This window comes from Emydura macquarii, unplaced genomic scaffold (assembly GCF_026122565.2).
Source record: "Emydura macquarii macquarii isolate MOO-44397 ecotype Brisbane River unplaced genomic scaffold, CSIRO-AGI_Emac_v2 contig_1263, whole genome shotgun sequence".
Lineage (NCBI taxonomy): Eukaryota > Metazoa > Chordata > Testudines > Chelidae > Emydura > Emydura macquarii.
In genome coordinates this window covers 7,032,088-7,045,767 of record NW_027131400.1, presented here as the reverse complement: position 1 = coordinate 7,045,767, position 13,680 = coordinate 7,032,088, and the positions used below count along the sequence as shown (strand labels likewise).

Sequence of the window (13,680 nt, the reverse complement as noted above, 5' to 3'; positions counted from 1 at the left end):
TGAAAATTGACCCCATCTGTTTTTGTCATTCAGTCCCTGGATGGAGTATATGTGGCAAAGTTTAGCAGCTAAGTTCCCACAAGATTTGAATGCTGAAAGAAGTTATAATACTTTGTGCAATTTAGAGGCAGAAGGCACAGCACGTAATTAAAGTACCATTACAACACTGTCACAAGACAAGCTACAGCTGTTTCTGAAGGAATATGGAGAAAAGTTAATTGATAGCAAAAGTGAAGACAAACCAAAATACAGATAAAAACAAATACTGAAGTAAACTTACTCTGAAGGGTAGTTTTGGCAAGCTTAGGAGCAGAAAGGTGGCTTTTTCCATTACTATTATTATCATCACAGATTTGATATTCATGACAAAGTATAATAGAACAAGCCTGGAGCATTTACAACTTTATTAGCCATGCACTAAAAATAATATACTTTTTAACACTTTTTTAAACTTCAGGCACAAACTCTTATGATTACAGACCGTCAGTGGGTCAGAGCTAACTTTTTAAAAGATATACATATATACATTTATATATATATATATATATATATATATATATATATATTTTAGACCAAGATCTTCTGTACGGTGTATAAAAGCTTAGCTCCACTGACTCTTTTGGAATGTATTTTTCAAAAAAGGATGGGAGAGATTCTGACTCATTTTGACCTTGAGGGGGAAACCATGCTAGTTATTGTGCAGAAGGTGGACTTTTCACTGTTTTCACTTTTCATAAAATAGCATCTACCAGGAACAGCTAGGGCATAGAAACTGTCTCACCTTAGTCTATGCAGGTTCAGCTCCAAAAGTTGCCATTTCTCATGTGTGGAATGGAATCATTTCTTTTTTTCCTGTACACTCTTTGGAGTTGAGAAAATAAGCTCTGCAAATTGTTCCAATACTATATTCTGAAAGTAGACCTTTATCATGATGAAACAATCTACTGCCCTTGGATAAGGTAAGAGGAGTATAGAGAACTGAAATACGACTGGGAAGTGAGGATTTCCTCAGTTTGTCCATAATAAAAGTGTTTGAGGACATGTAGATGCGTAAAACAGAAAAACACATGCATGGTAGATGTTGTAGGGAAGTCAGTTTTTTTCTAATGCATTGGAGAAATCGGTCAAGAGCACTAAGAGAAAGAGCTTAGTAAACACTAAAGAAGTCACTGAGACCTATATGACATGCAGCATTAGTGCTGCTTATAGAAGTTAAAGCCAACTGTTGGCTCTTCTAACTTAGACAGAAAGTCACTATTTCCCCAAGCGTCCTAAAAAGTTTGAGAAGATAATATATCCAGCTTGCTACTCAGAGACCGGATTCTGACTGCCGTGGAATTAAGGGTTCAACACCTCACAGCATCAGGCCCTTAGAAAAGCTAATCCCATATTTTACTTTATCCATCTCCTTTGTGCCTCTTCTTCCCCCTTCTAGATACATGCAAACACAAATAGTATTTACTCCTGGCAAGTTTTGCAAGAAGAAACATTCATTGAAATATCTAAAAATATCTGAAAGTAAATACATTACTTTAAAAAACAAAACAAAAAACAAAAAAAAACACTTTCCCAATCAATGCCTGTATTTTCTCATCATAAATTTATTATTCCAGTAATTAAATTATTTTTAACCTACGAATTTTGTTACAGTTACAGGGGCATGTATACATTTTCTGTAGCATAGGACAACTAAAAAGATACAAGCTTTATTTCAAATTCAACAGTTTCTGAACAAAATCACCTTGTATAGGTTGGTAACTTGTTTTCCACTTGCAAGTGATTAAAACAGAACAAACTAAACAGGGGAAGAAGATTTTCATCGCCTTAAAAATGCACAGAAATAAATGCAATATTACACAACTCAGCTGAAACAAGACAAAGATTGTTTTATATAAAAGGAAGTTTATATGAGGATTAATGACAAGTCACTGTGACAATAACTTCTGTCTCAGTTGGTTGTCATTTTCATGACCCTCTCATTGTGACCCTGAATTGTAACATTTGTTATAAGCAATATATTGCTGAGTGAAATGCACAATAATCATCCAGGCTGAAGCTTTTTATATGGATTTAAGGAAACAGACAGTCAGTGAATGGACTATTAAAAGTGGATATATCTTATTGATTCTCCTTTGAGCAATTTACAGTTAGGCAGCACTGTTTGTTCAATAATTTTAAAACAAAAATTGCTGGTATTTATCTTGTTGGCAAGGACAAAACATCGGTGCATTAGGGCTGTGACTTTTTGCTTTGTTTAAACAGCATTAAGAGTTTGTCCACTGTACATATAGCTGAACTTGTTCATGTGCTGATTCTTTAAAAGACCAAGATATGGAAATGAAGATAAACACTTAAAAGGAAAACTGAATACAAAATACTGGAGATTTCTAAAGGGAATAATACACAATACAAGTTCACTTCCAATCTCACTTGCTGTTCTTCAGTATTTCGTATCCCATATGATTCCCCACCTCACTATGATAGATTTCCCTAATTAGCCTCAGTAGCTCATTTCCACAGAAATAAAAAGACAATTAATGGAAGACAATGCATTAATTGTTTATGCAAAACTCTAATTTATTTACTTCTAGAGGTTTAACAGATTTCAGCAAGACAAATCTCTTCATCTAAGGTACTTTATTTCTTGCTTCCATATATTATTAATTCACTGTATATTATACTAATCTCAAATTAGTTATTGAACTCATAGCAAAGAGAATGAGAGAGATGCTAGAGGGAAACATGGTCACAGCCAGTGAGTATGGGGAGCCACCTATGAATATGGTCTTGAGCCTAGTTTGACTGACCAAAGGGTATGCTTATCAGGAATGTAACTCAATTCCTATAGCCCATCAAAGTTCACCCTGCTCAGGTGTAGCCTCCTACAAGGACTGCCTTAATCACCTTAGACCCTGTGCCTGAATTCTCTCTGCTCACCCCTTCTCTGGGATGTGATTAGCAAATACCAAAGCTGCTCAGTGCTGCTCTAAAGGAACCTCTCAGCCTATTGCGCAGAGATCTTCCGCTGCCCAGCTTCCTTGAGTGGCTCGGTAAGTTGCAAACCCGAGTAAGTGAGCTGTCATATGTGAATGTTGATGAGGTGGGAGGCTAGGTTTTTTCATTAATAAAACTTAAGTCATTCCTGGTGCAGTTGGTGGGGATTTTTAGTGTGAATGTACCATTTTTCTCCTTGCTTATGTCATTGATTTAAAATAAAAACAAGGCTTATCTTGCCCCAGGCCATGTAAATCCTGGCTGCAGCCTTGAAGGGACAAGTTTAGTCTGATGCAAGAAATACAGAACGCGCAACTGTTCATAAAGAAGCAAAGGGTCCACTGAGAATTTCCAAAATTGACAGCAGGAGTTTAAGTTGCAAGCTGAAGAGTGCAGATAGTGTATTTGTAGTTATTACATAATAGAAATTAAGGTTGACCATAGCATATACCATTGAGTCATCCTTACACACTTTGGGCCAAAACACAGATTGAGCCTCTTGATTTCCTAATGCCATTTTGTAAGAAGCAATCTAAAGGTCACCCTTTTGCCTATGTAATCAGACGCAGATACAAATATCAGCTGCTTTCAGACATACAAGATAGAAGATGCTATGAATGATTTATATTATTTTTGTGTAATGACAGCACTGTATAGAGCATGCTTATCACTGCATCAACACTCTAAGATGATTACTAATACAGGTCAGTCCAACTAAAGGTTTGGCCATCATGACTTCGTGTCACCATGCATCACGACGTCCTGATCCTGACCGGCTTTCCCCTGATGTTCCAGTTGTAATTCTAAATTCTCTCACTCTCTCAGGTGTTTCTATAGCATTCATCACCATAATTATCTAAACTTCCCTGGAATGTAGGCAGCCAATTGTGTTGTACTATTATAAATTATGAGGTAGCTTTATGAGGCCGATACCCTGTCAGTGACTAGGCTGGGAAAAATTTTGAACATGGGGATCCAAATGCAAAAGTGTCCTCTATTAACTCACTGGACTCCCTAGCCATCAATTACTTTGTTTTCATTGTGAAGAACAAACAGCAGCTAGAATGGTAAAACATCATTAGTAAGCTAAGATTGTTGTGTATGGACTTCACTGGTCAGATATAATAGGAGTTAACATTTAACAGCTTCCTCACAACCTAAAACTCTGGTACTCCCTTTGATAGTTTATGGAAAAGTATTTTTGGAAAGCATACAGCTATGGAGAGGATCATAGGAGAGACTAGGGAAAAAAATGACAAGTATTACAGAAACCATGAATTCCAAATTGAATTGAAAGAGAACTTCTCTTTCAAATATTGTTGAGCTGACACTTGCCAGTCTGACTGTCAGGACCATGTCACGGGCGAGCAGTGGGCATGGGATGAGCTGCTCAGTATCCAGGACAAAGATTGGTCCAGAACCAGGCCAGGCCAAAACCAGAGTCCATTACCAAATTGAGAGGATGAGACAAGAATCAGGTTGAGGCTAAGCTGGGTCTTGCACCGGGGTCAGCTAGGGTCCTAAACCAAAGGTAGTAAACCAAGATCAGGGTTGAGAGCCGGAAGTCTGGGATTCAGGTGAGTCACAGCAAGGAGTGGCATGCAGGGTCAAGGGCATAAGCATACCAGAGGTCTGCATTGCTCAGACAACTCCCAGAAATGGCTTCCTGATTTATATGGAGAGTGCCAGCCAACCAGGGAATCACAGAGGGTTGTCACTCGAGCCCCTTAGGGCAGGACATTCTGCTTAGACTCTCAGTACTTGTCAGTGGCAACCATACCCAGGCCCCTGGTGGCAATGAGGAAGTGGCACCTGCCTCAGATCCTGTAGTCACTGTTTCTAGGCCTGTGTATTCCTACATTGAGGCTCAATGAGACTATATAATTGTCTTCTGCCCATGTACAGGAAAAGTGAGTTGATCTTTTAAGAGAGTAATTTTTGTCACACAGAAAGATCACATGTATCATTCAATATAGTTTAAGCAATGGCTCCAGTGATAATGTGTAACTGACATGTACTTGGGTTTGAAATCTGGATGTAGTTTAGAACAAGGAAATTCCCTCAGCTGTCTTTATGCAGTAAGTTCAGACTGCAGATTGCTTGAGCAATACTTGTCAGTAATAAAACTTTCCAATTGCAGTCATAAAACAGCCATTGTCATTACCAATGATACACATATAGGACTATACCAACCTCTTGAAGACAGGGACTGTAGCTTCAGACATGTTTGTACAGCACCTAGCACTCCTGAAACACAATCCCTAATTGTGGCCTCTAGGTACTACCGTAATAATTATTTAATACGGGACAGAAATGGGAATGTGTGTCACTTGTATGCTCTATTAGGCAGGTTACATTTTTCGGTCACACTCATTAAGCATGTGTGCAGAAACATACTTTCTTGCTATTACTGTCCTCCAGTAGTCATGCACATTGCCACGCCCTGATCCTGCAAACCTTATGCATATGCATAAGTCTTGTTGTCTCCAAGGATAAGCTTCCTATGCAGCAGATGTATCATCTACTCTTAAATAACCTTTAAGTACACACGGGTAGGCAAAAGTTGATCCAGGATTATATTATTTTTAAATACACAGATAATACTTCCATGATGCACTCTAATTTCTACACAGCCTATAAAATTCAATTTTCCCATTACAGCTTTGTTTAGAGGAATCCATCTCTTACATGAATGCTTAGTTCCCAATGAAGTCAATAAAAATTGCAACATTATCACTACGATAGTAGAATTTAAACTAATCTGTGCTTCGCTATCCCACAGTTTTTATAACTGCAAGTAAAAATTGTGATGTCTCCCCACTTCCCTGGTTTTGTCTCTGGTCTAAAGCCCAGAGAAGATTCCCACTGACTTCACTGGATTTGGGTTCAGAGTCTCCATAATGAATTTTCATATTAGATTAAGACACCATTTTTATAAAATAGTCTATACTCCATTTGTACATTATAAAGTATTACCATAAAAACCCCTACAACTGTCATCAGCGATCAGGGTACCTTTTTGATGCAGTCATGTTGGTTCTCTATTGTGTTCATTGAATTCTGCAAATTAGAAAGAGGACAATTTACCATACTTCTCCCCCTGATTGGCAGTGAGTACTCCTATCCATGAATGTGCACAGAGATGCAATGTGACAGATACTGTAACTGCATTCAGTATGGGGGGAGGGGGGAAGGAATGTATTGTATTAAGTTTATGTACCACTGTTGTCCACAGGGATTGCATGTATGACTGTTAGAATCCACAGTTCCTCCAGGTTCTAAAACAGGGGGTGTTGATTAAGATGATGGTGAATCACTCACTTCCAAAGAGGTGCACCCTCCTGGGGAGGTTCACATATACTGGTTCAAACTGGTTTTCCAGAGATTAGGAAAATAAAGAAAGTGCTTGTGGTTTAAAAAGGCTGCATTTAAACCAAATTAGGGCCTTTGCTCTGATCCAGCAAATGGACAGGATCTCCTGTACAATGGCCCTAAAGACCTTTGCAGAAGGGTTGGAAGAACTTTGACCTACAAGGACCCTGTAAGACCGATGGGTGACCTTCTAGGGCACGCTTTTAATATACGTATAGGAACTTATATTGCTTCTTATGTATTTTCTCTGTAATGCTTTTATCCTAAGAATAAATGCAGATTGCTGTGCAAAGGCAGCTGGTAACTTGTGTACACTGTTGTAGCCCCCAGATAGAGGTTAACCACAGATGATGGCCCTGGGCAGACTTGCTGGGGAAGCCACAGTGAGGCGCAGAGGGATCGCAAGCTTAAACCCCCAGTCTGGAAGGAGAGACTGATGGAGCTCTCCGCCTAAGAAAGGTGACACTGGGACCTGGAAACCTTAAGAGGCTGCCCTCGAAGAAGATAAGGGGGATTCAAAGGTTCAGTTAACCCTGAATGTGACAAGCAAATTAACACCATTTGGGTTCTTGTACCACTTGAAGGGCAGGGGATCAATATTTTTTTTCAGGAAGAGAAGCTACACTGGCTGAATGTACAGAATGATCACTTTACAGGTGATCAGTCTGAGTGTCCAAAGTAAGGGATAAATACAGGTGTATATCTTCCTTTTAAATACTCAAGATTACTGAAACAGAAGACGATCTGTAGCCAGAAGAGAAAGAGAGCACAAACAACAACAAGTTGTTCTTCTGCCTTTCTGAATATGCCTGTCAAGATGAGACAACAACTATTATAGGCATATTTTTCCCTAGGGAATAATGGTAACTTTAGCAGAATTGCTCTATAAATCCATTTACCACAGCTATGAGAACTATCTGTGGGCTAGAACACTGCATTAGCCCATTCCATCAGATCAACAAAAATCACATCAATCTAGCTGAATGACTGCAGGTTAATAGCCTAGTTCAATTCAGCTATGCCTTTGTTAGTCACAAAACATTTAAAAACCTGCTAATTGTTTGGAGGATTTCACCATGTGCGTGTGCGATGGGGGAAAGGGCAGGACCACAGATCATGTGTTGATATTTACCCATCCAGAGACAGAGATTGAGGTTCTTTTTAAATAAGAAAAACATCATTGAAAATTAAGGAAGCAAAAGCACTATACAGGGCTTTACAGTGGGGAGAACATAGACCAATTTTTTGTAGTAGCCGCTGAATGACCAAACAATATTATTTGCAATTTCTCCAAGAGTTATTACATCTTGGTACTCTCAACACCTTCCTTTTGTCAGATCATAAAGTTATTGGGCATTAAAATCACCAACTTTCTGCTCTGAGATGTCTCTGGTATACACTGACCCCATATCAGGAACATTACTTATCAGTGCAAAAAACACAACCCTTGTCTATATTTGTACAGAATTGAGCATAAAGGGGCACCATTACCAGTTGGCTCCATGTACTACTGTAATAAAAATAAATAATAATGTGGTGGAAAATACAAGCCTGACTTTATTCAATATTAAGCTCATCACCAAGGGTACTTCTATTATTCTTATTGCCAGTGAAATATAAAATATTGGAAGGCTTAGGAAGTTGCACAGCATTGCAGAGAATGAAAATTTAGGATTTTTCCCCTCCATAAGCAGAGCTTATGCCCCAGCTCTGATCCGTAACACAAGCTGTCACCTGCCTACCACATGCAGCAATGGATTGATGGAGAAGTTGGTGATTATGGAATTGCAAATTTGGAAGCTGCAAAAGGAAGAAACTAAACCTAAGTTATAAAATGGACGAAATGGATTTAGTTCTCAAACCCCTCAGATCTGAGGGAATTGTCTGGAGACTGGGGCCATGCGTAGAGAGGTGATTAAAGCCCCAGTCTTGCAAACATTTACACAGATGCTTAACTTCAATGGGATTCCTCAAATGCTTAAAGTAAAGCATGCATGTAAATGCTTGCAGGATTGGGGCCTAAGCGTTTATCTTTATACTACTCAGAAAATCTAAAACGCCATATGAGTACTAAGAATTTTTATTGTTTTGTCAGTCTGGTGACTTTCACAGCTCTGTTAAATTCTGTTTCACGGTGTGACACGTTTTAGTGTAATCTGGATCCTACTGCAAAGTAAATGGCATCAAAAACAAGGCCAAAGGCCTTGAAGGCTAGAATTCAAACCATTTACTGTCCTGGTTCAGGGAACTGTCACCTGAGCCTAACTGCCATTTCAAACGACAATCACTTCCTTCGATAAACTTGTATGTTTTTGGAGGCACAATTCCACACATTGGGTAATCACACTAGGTTTGCCAGGTTTTTTTAACCTTCTAAATTATGTTACTTCCAGAACCCTGTATCTGTAATAACTAAAAACATGCGACTTAAACAGCTCTGAGATAAACATATTTCAAAAATCCCTTAAAGACTTGAAAGAAAAACTGCTATCTTCTCAGCCTCCTTTACATATCTGGATTTTATTTGTGAAGATACCTGTTAGCAATATTGGAAGCTGTGTATACGTGAGAACTGTTAACTACGTGTAGCACAATTCACTGGAAAAAAAGTTCCCCAAGTGTTCATGCTGAACAGTACTGCAGCCACATATGCATAGTAACTCTTAGAACACTTCTACAGACATGAATGCTGTGGAACAAATCAAATGAGTTATGCAACATGAAAAACCATCTCAATGTGAGAGTGTTACCAAGTGCATGATATACTGTGTCTAATTTCACTCCACTGCATGTCATTACTTGGCACAGCATAGATAAACTCTTCCCCTGTCCACAGATTTTTGGAATATTAAGATTTCAGTCTTGTCTTCACTGCAAAGTTAACTCAAGTTATAACTCAAATGTTGTCCCTAACTGAAGTCCCAGCCACACGTATATCCCTTAACTCAAATGCGGTGATGCTTTTAACCTGACCTGGCTGGCCCGTTGGGGGCCTAGGCTTAAACTCGAATTAGTATAACTTGTCAGCAGCTAACACATCCACTCTGCAATGTGGACACAAGCTAGCTCCACTCAAATGCCACTCTGCTACAATCCCAAACACTCCTGTTTGGGACAGACAAGTTCTGCCACTATTCACTGAGAAAGTATTCATAGAGCAGCTCAGCTTACTGTAGTGCTAACGATCCTGGGGCGTGTCCCTAGAAGTCTCAGCATCACACAGGAGTGAGTGTAGCACCAGTGTGGATAACAACAGTTGCAGTGTTATTTCACAGTGTGGCTGCTCTCCATTGAGCGAGGCTAACTGGAGAGGAAGTAACTAGAGCGTAGGTATTTTGTGTTAACTCTACAGTGAAGATATATACATAGTGAGCCAGGAAGAGGATGCAGCAACCACCTTAAATTATGAATTACTTTATTTTGGGTCACAATTTTAATTTTTAGTAAAATCTACAGCAGTTTTTCATGAGCGCTTAGGGAGAGCATGTGCGTCCTATTTCTTTAAATCTGTAACACAAAGCCAGGCAGGTGGCAAGCTGAAGAATGTTCTTCTAAGCAGTAGTTCTATGGTGAAACAGAGAGAAAGAGAAGCAAGCTTTAGGGTAATACTGTTGCCCTTAACTTAATAAGTTTCCTTATATGGTGCTAGATGATAATGACTCTTTACTATTGTTACATGATCATTATCAGGAACAATTTTTATTTATATAGCATCTCTTACCCGGAGAGATCCAAAAGGGCTTTAGAAAATATGGGCCAGATTTTCAAATTTAGGAATGTGCATGTACAAATCAGATATTTGCATGTGCATGTTGCCACTTAGGAGTCCAAAGAAGCCATACGTTTTGGTGCTTATGTTCTACAATTTTAAAAAAATCTTAGGGCTTGAAAAGAAAGATATACTACAAAGGCTTGGTCTAGACGTGACAGTTATAGTGGCAGAACTACGTCAATCAGGGGAGTGAAAAATCCACCTGACTGACGTAGCTAAGCCGACATAACCCCCAGTGTAGATACAGCAATGTCATTGAAAGAGTCCTTCTGTCAGTGTAGCTAATGTCAAAAAACCTCTTCTGTTGGTGTAGGCTGCATCTAAGTTACAGGGTGATGCCGTCATTGCTCTGGTGGTATAGTCTTCATAGTGCAGACAAACCCTAAAACTGAAGATTACAAATTTTGTTCTATAGCAGATTCCACAGTAAATATAGGTTGCTTTGTGTTGGACAGCCTAACACAATGGGGTCCTGGTCCATGGCTAGGGAGGTCCTAGATGCTCTGCTAATGCAAACAAATAATAATTATTACACGCATTCATATGCATACACGTCATGTAATTGGTGCATGCTTAATTATCACTTTTACCAGGACATCTCCCCAGGAACTCACTTCAGCCAATGAGTGGTGATGACTGCTGACTACTAGGACAATAATTAGCTTAAATTTTGCTTAATGACTGTGCATTCACCAGTGACAAGGCGTAAAGCGGAGTTTCCACCAGATAGTAAACAGGTGTGAAATTCCAAATCCTGGGCTTTTAATCTAAAAGAAGTTACCAAATGAATATTAAAAGGAATAAACAAACATCAGCTGTGCATAAAATGTAGTGTGGATCATATGCAGAATGCTTTCAAAATGAAAATGGTCCCCTTGACCAAACAAGTGCCCCAGTGCCAGCCAAAGTAGTGAACATTCAGGGGTGGTTGGGAGAAGCAGCTGGAAGGAATTCACCACTCAGGCTGCTGAGAAGCTGTCATGCTACTTTAAGTGTAATGGCTGAAGCGGCCTTCTTTGGCCCTGAAGCACCCTGATACAGGAGACTTGGGGAGGCCTGCTGCCTCTCACACGCTCTCTGTCACATTGCAAATGAACTGCAAGAAAACTCGTCCTACAGCAAATCTGACTGACAGCTAGTACAAAGTGAGGCAAGGTGGGCGAGGCAATATATAACTTCTGTTGGTGAGAGAGACAAGCTCTCAAGCCACAACTACACACCATACAACTTACAAACACAGACAAAATCCTGCAAGCTCTTCTCAGCTGAAATTCCCAGTGAAGTCAATGGGAGCAAGTAAGAATGGCAGGATCTGGCCCTATGAAATCAGGTTTGGGACCCACCTAGGCTGCTCTCTTTTGCAGTCTGTGAATAATTGAAAAGTTGCAATTAATGCAGAGTGCAAGGGCACTAATCCTGCTTTTATACTACTCTAACAAGCACATAAACTCAGATACAATACTCAGTAAAATAAACCCAGGAAGTGCATGCAGAGCTATTTCACATTGTGTAGGACACCCTGTTCTTAGTTTAAAAATGAGATCTTTGGATGGATCTTCATAAATTAAGGGAAACAGAAATCAGAATGCTTACATCTGGCCAACTTACATCTGATCCAAACCACCTTGCCTCATTCTTCATGAGCTCTTTTGATTGTTCCCGATTGCCATCTTAGAACCAGCAAGGCAAATCAGACTGTTGTTTTCAGTGTAGGATAAATTGCTATTACAAAAGACATGAAAAATAATCACATAAAGATGGCAATTCATTCTGACAAATCTAAACTGCTCATAGTTCACACTCATGATTTATTATTAGAGCAGAACCGTCAAGTGAATTGCTCCTATATGTTGCGTTCGACTTGCAGTTATCGGATATTCTAAATATGAGTTGCCGTAACAAAGAAGTGCTAAACCTCTGCAAGTGCGGAAGTGTTCAAAGGCCAGGAACAGAAGAATGATCTACTCTCACCTAACATAAATTAGCTAATTTTTACCAATAACTCACATTTGCTAAGTCTGAATATCAGGCTTATTTTCCTCCAGTATCATTCTAGAATTTATTAAGGACATATATCACTGCTACAAAGTGATTAACATTATTTTTAATGTATTAACAAAAAATGGCACAGATTTCTTAAACCCTCCAGAACAATGAAATGTAGAGAACATACAAATCACACAGAAATTTATTTTTTACCTGTTACCTTTCAAAACTATACATTTCCAGCAGACATGCCACCACATCACCACATGCCACATTTACAAGTCATGCAGGACACATTGTTGGTGTATTAGTAATGACCTGTGGAATGATTTCCATATTGTGCTCCAGAAAAACCTTTTGAGGAACAGGTGTGGTCCTAAAGGAGGACAAAACAATAGTATGATTTAATTTCTGGATATCACTTGCATCTAAATGCCTTGCCCACAATGAGGAGAGAACTAATAGAGGCATTCTTATGTCAAAATAATAATGTCCACATTGGGCTGGGTTAAATTCAGACCTTAGTTTATACCAGTATAACTTTCCTGTGTAGACAAGTGCTTAATAGCAAGATTCAGTTGTAATTAGTTCAGCTCTGTAGGTAGGTAGGTCTAAAGGAGACTGCCTGAACTTGAAGCTCATGACACAGAGCAGTGAATAGTTTCACCAACTAACAAGTTCACAATAAGTGAAAAAGGAAAAAATGTTTTAGATATTCATATAAACCTTAGCAGTTCTATTTAGTAAACCTGCATTTTTGTTTCCTTTGTAAACCTTACAGAGGTGTTCCACATGGTGGAACAAACAACACCGTTTATTACCTGAGGCAAAGAACAAAGGCTTATTAACCAAAAGAAAAAAATTCTTGCTCAGACAAGAAAGAAAAAGAAAGAAAGGCCTCTTTCACCATTTCCACCACAGCTTTTCCCTTTAACACGTTTTTCATACTAGTTTAATCAGTCATTTTTAAATGTAGTTATTTACTAGTTATGCCACAGCTTCCGTGAAAAAAGGCCTGTTTTCATCATTAAACATGTCACTTTGTGCCCTCAATTTGCATCCAGCTTTTCAACACTTGAAAATACAATATCCTCCTATTTTAAGGGTTTCATTAAAAGGTGAATTTAAAATGTTTTTAAAAACAAACGTATTACGCAAAACAGAGAACTATTTAAGATCCCAAAGCTCTAACAAAGCATAGATGTAAACTTAGCACATGTTTCTGGATTTACTCCATACGTGAAACCAGCCTTAATTTCAGGATACAGCACAGCTACAGAAACAGGTCTTTGAAACTGCAAACAGTATCATTTTAAAAATTAACTGAAAGACAGTCTGCCAAAGCCCAAGTTCCAGGTTCTAAGTTACTCCTTTCCTGGTTTAATAAATTGTAATAGAATAAACAGTCTCTCTCTGGGACAAACAGTTACACATTCCAGAGGGAGATAAATATCTAGGGCCCCAATTCAGCAAGGCACATGAGCATGAACGTAACATATTGAGCACCTACGTAACATAACGTACTAAGTATCAGAATTCCTGCTGAAGTCAATGGG

At 38.9% G+C, this 13,680-nt stretch overlaps 1 protein-coding gene across 5 annotated transcripts in view; it reads right to left on the bottom strand.

Annotated features, from left to right (window-relative positions):
* EGFR (epidermal growth factor receptor) overlaps window positions 1-13,680 on the bottom strand; it is a 218,716-nt gene that overhangs the window by 167,732 nt on the left and 37,304 nt on the right. For 2 of the 5 annotated variants that reach the window (XM_067550363.1, XM_067550364.1), the window contains exon 2: window positions 11,732-11,860. The exons of the other annotated variants lie outside the window; for them this stretch is intronic. The gene's annotated coding sequence lies outside the window, so the exon portion shown is untranslated. The remainder of the gene's footprint in view (window positions 1-11,731; window positions 11,861-13,680) is intronic. 5 annotated transcript variants of the gene reach the window in all.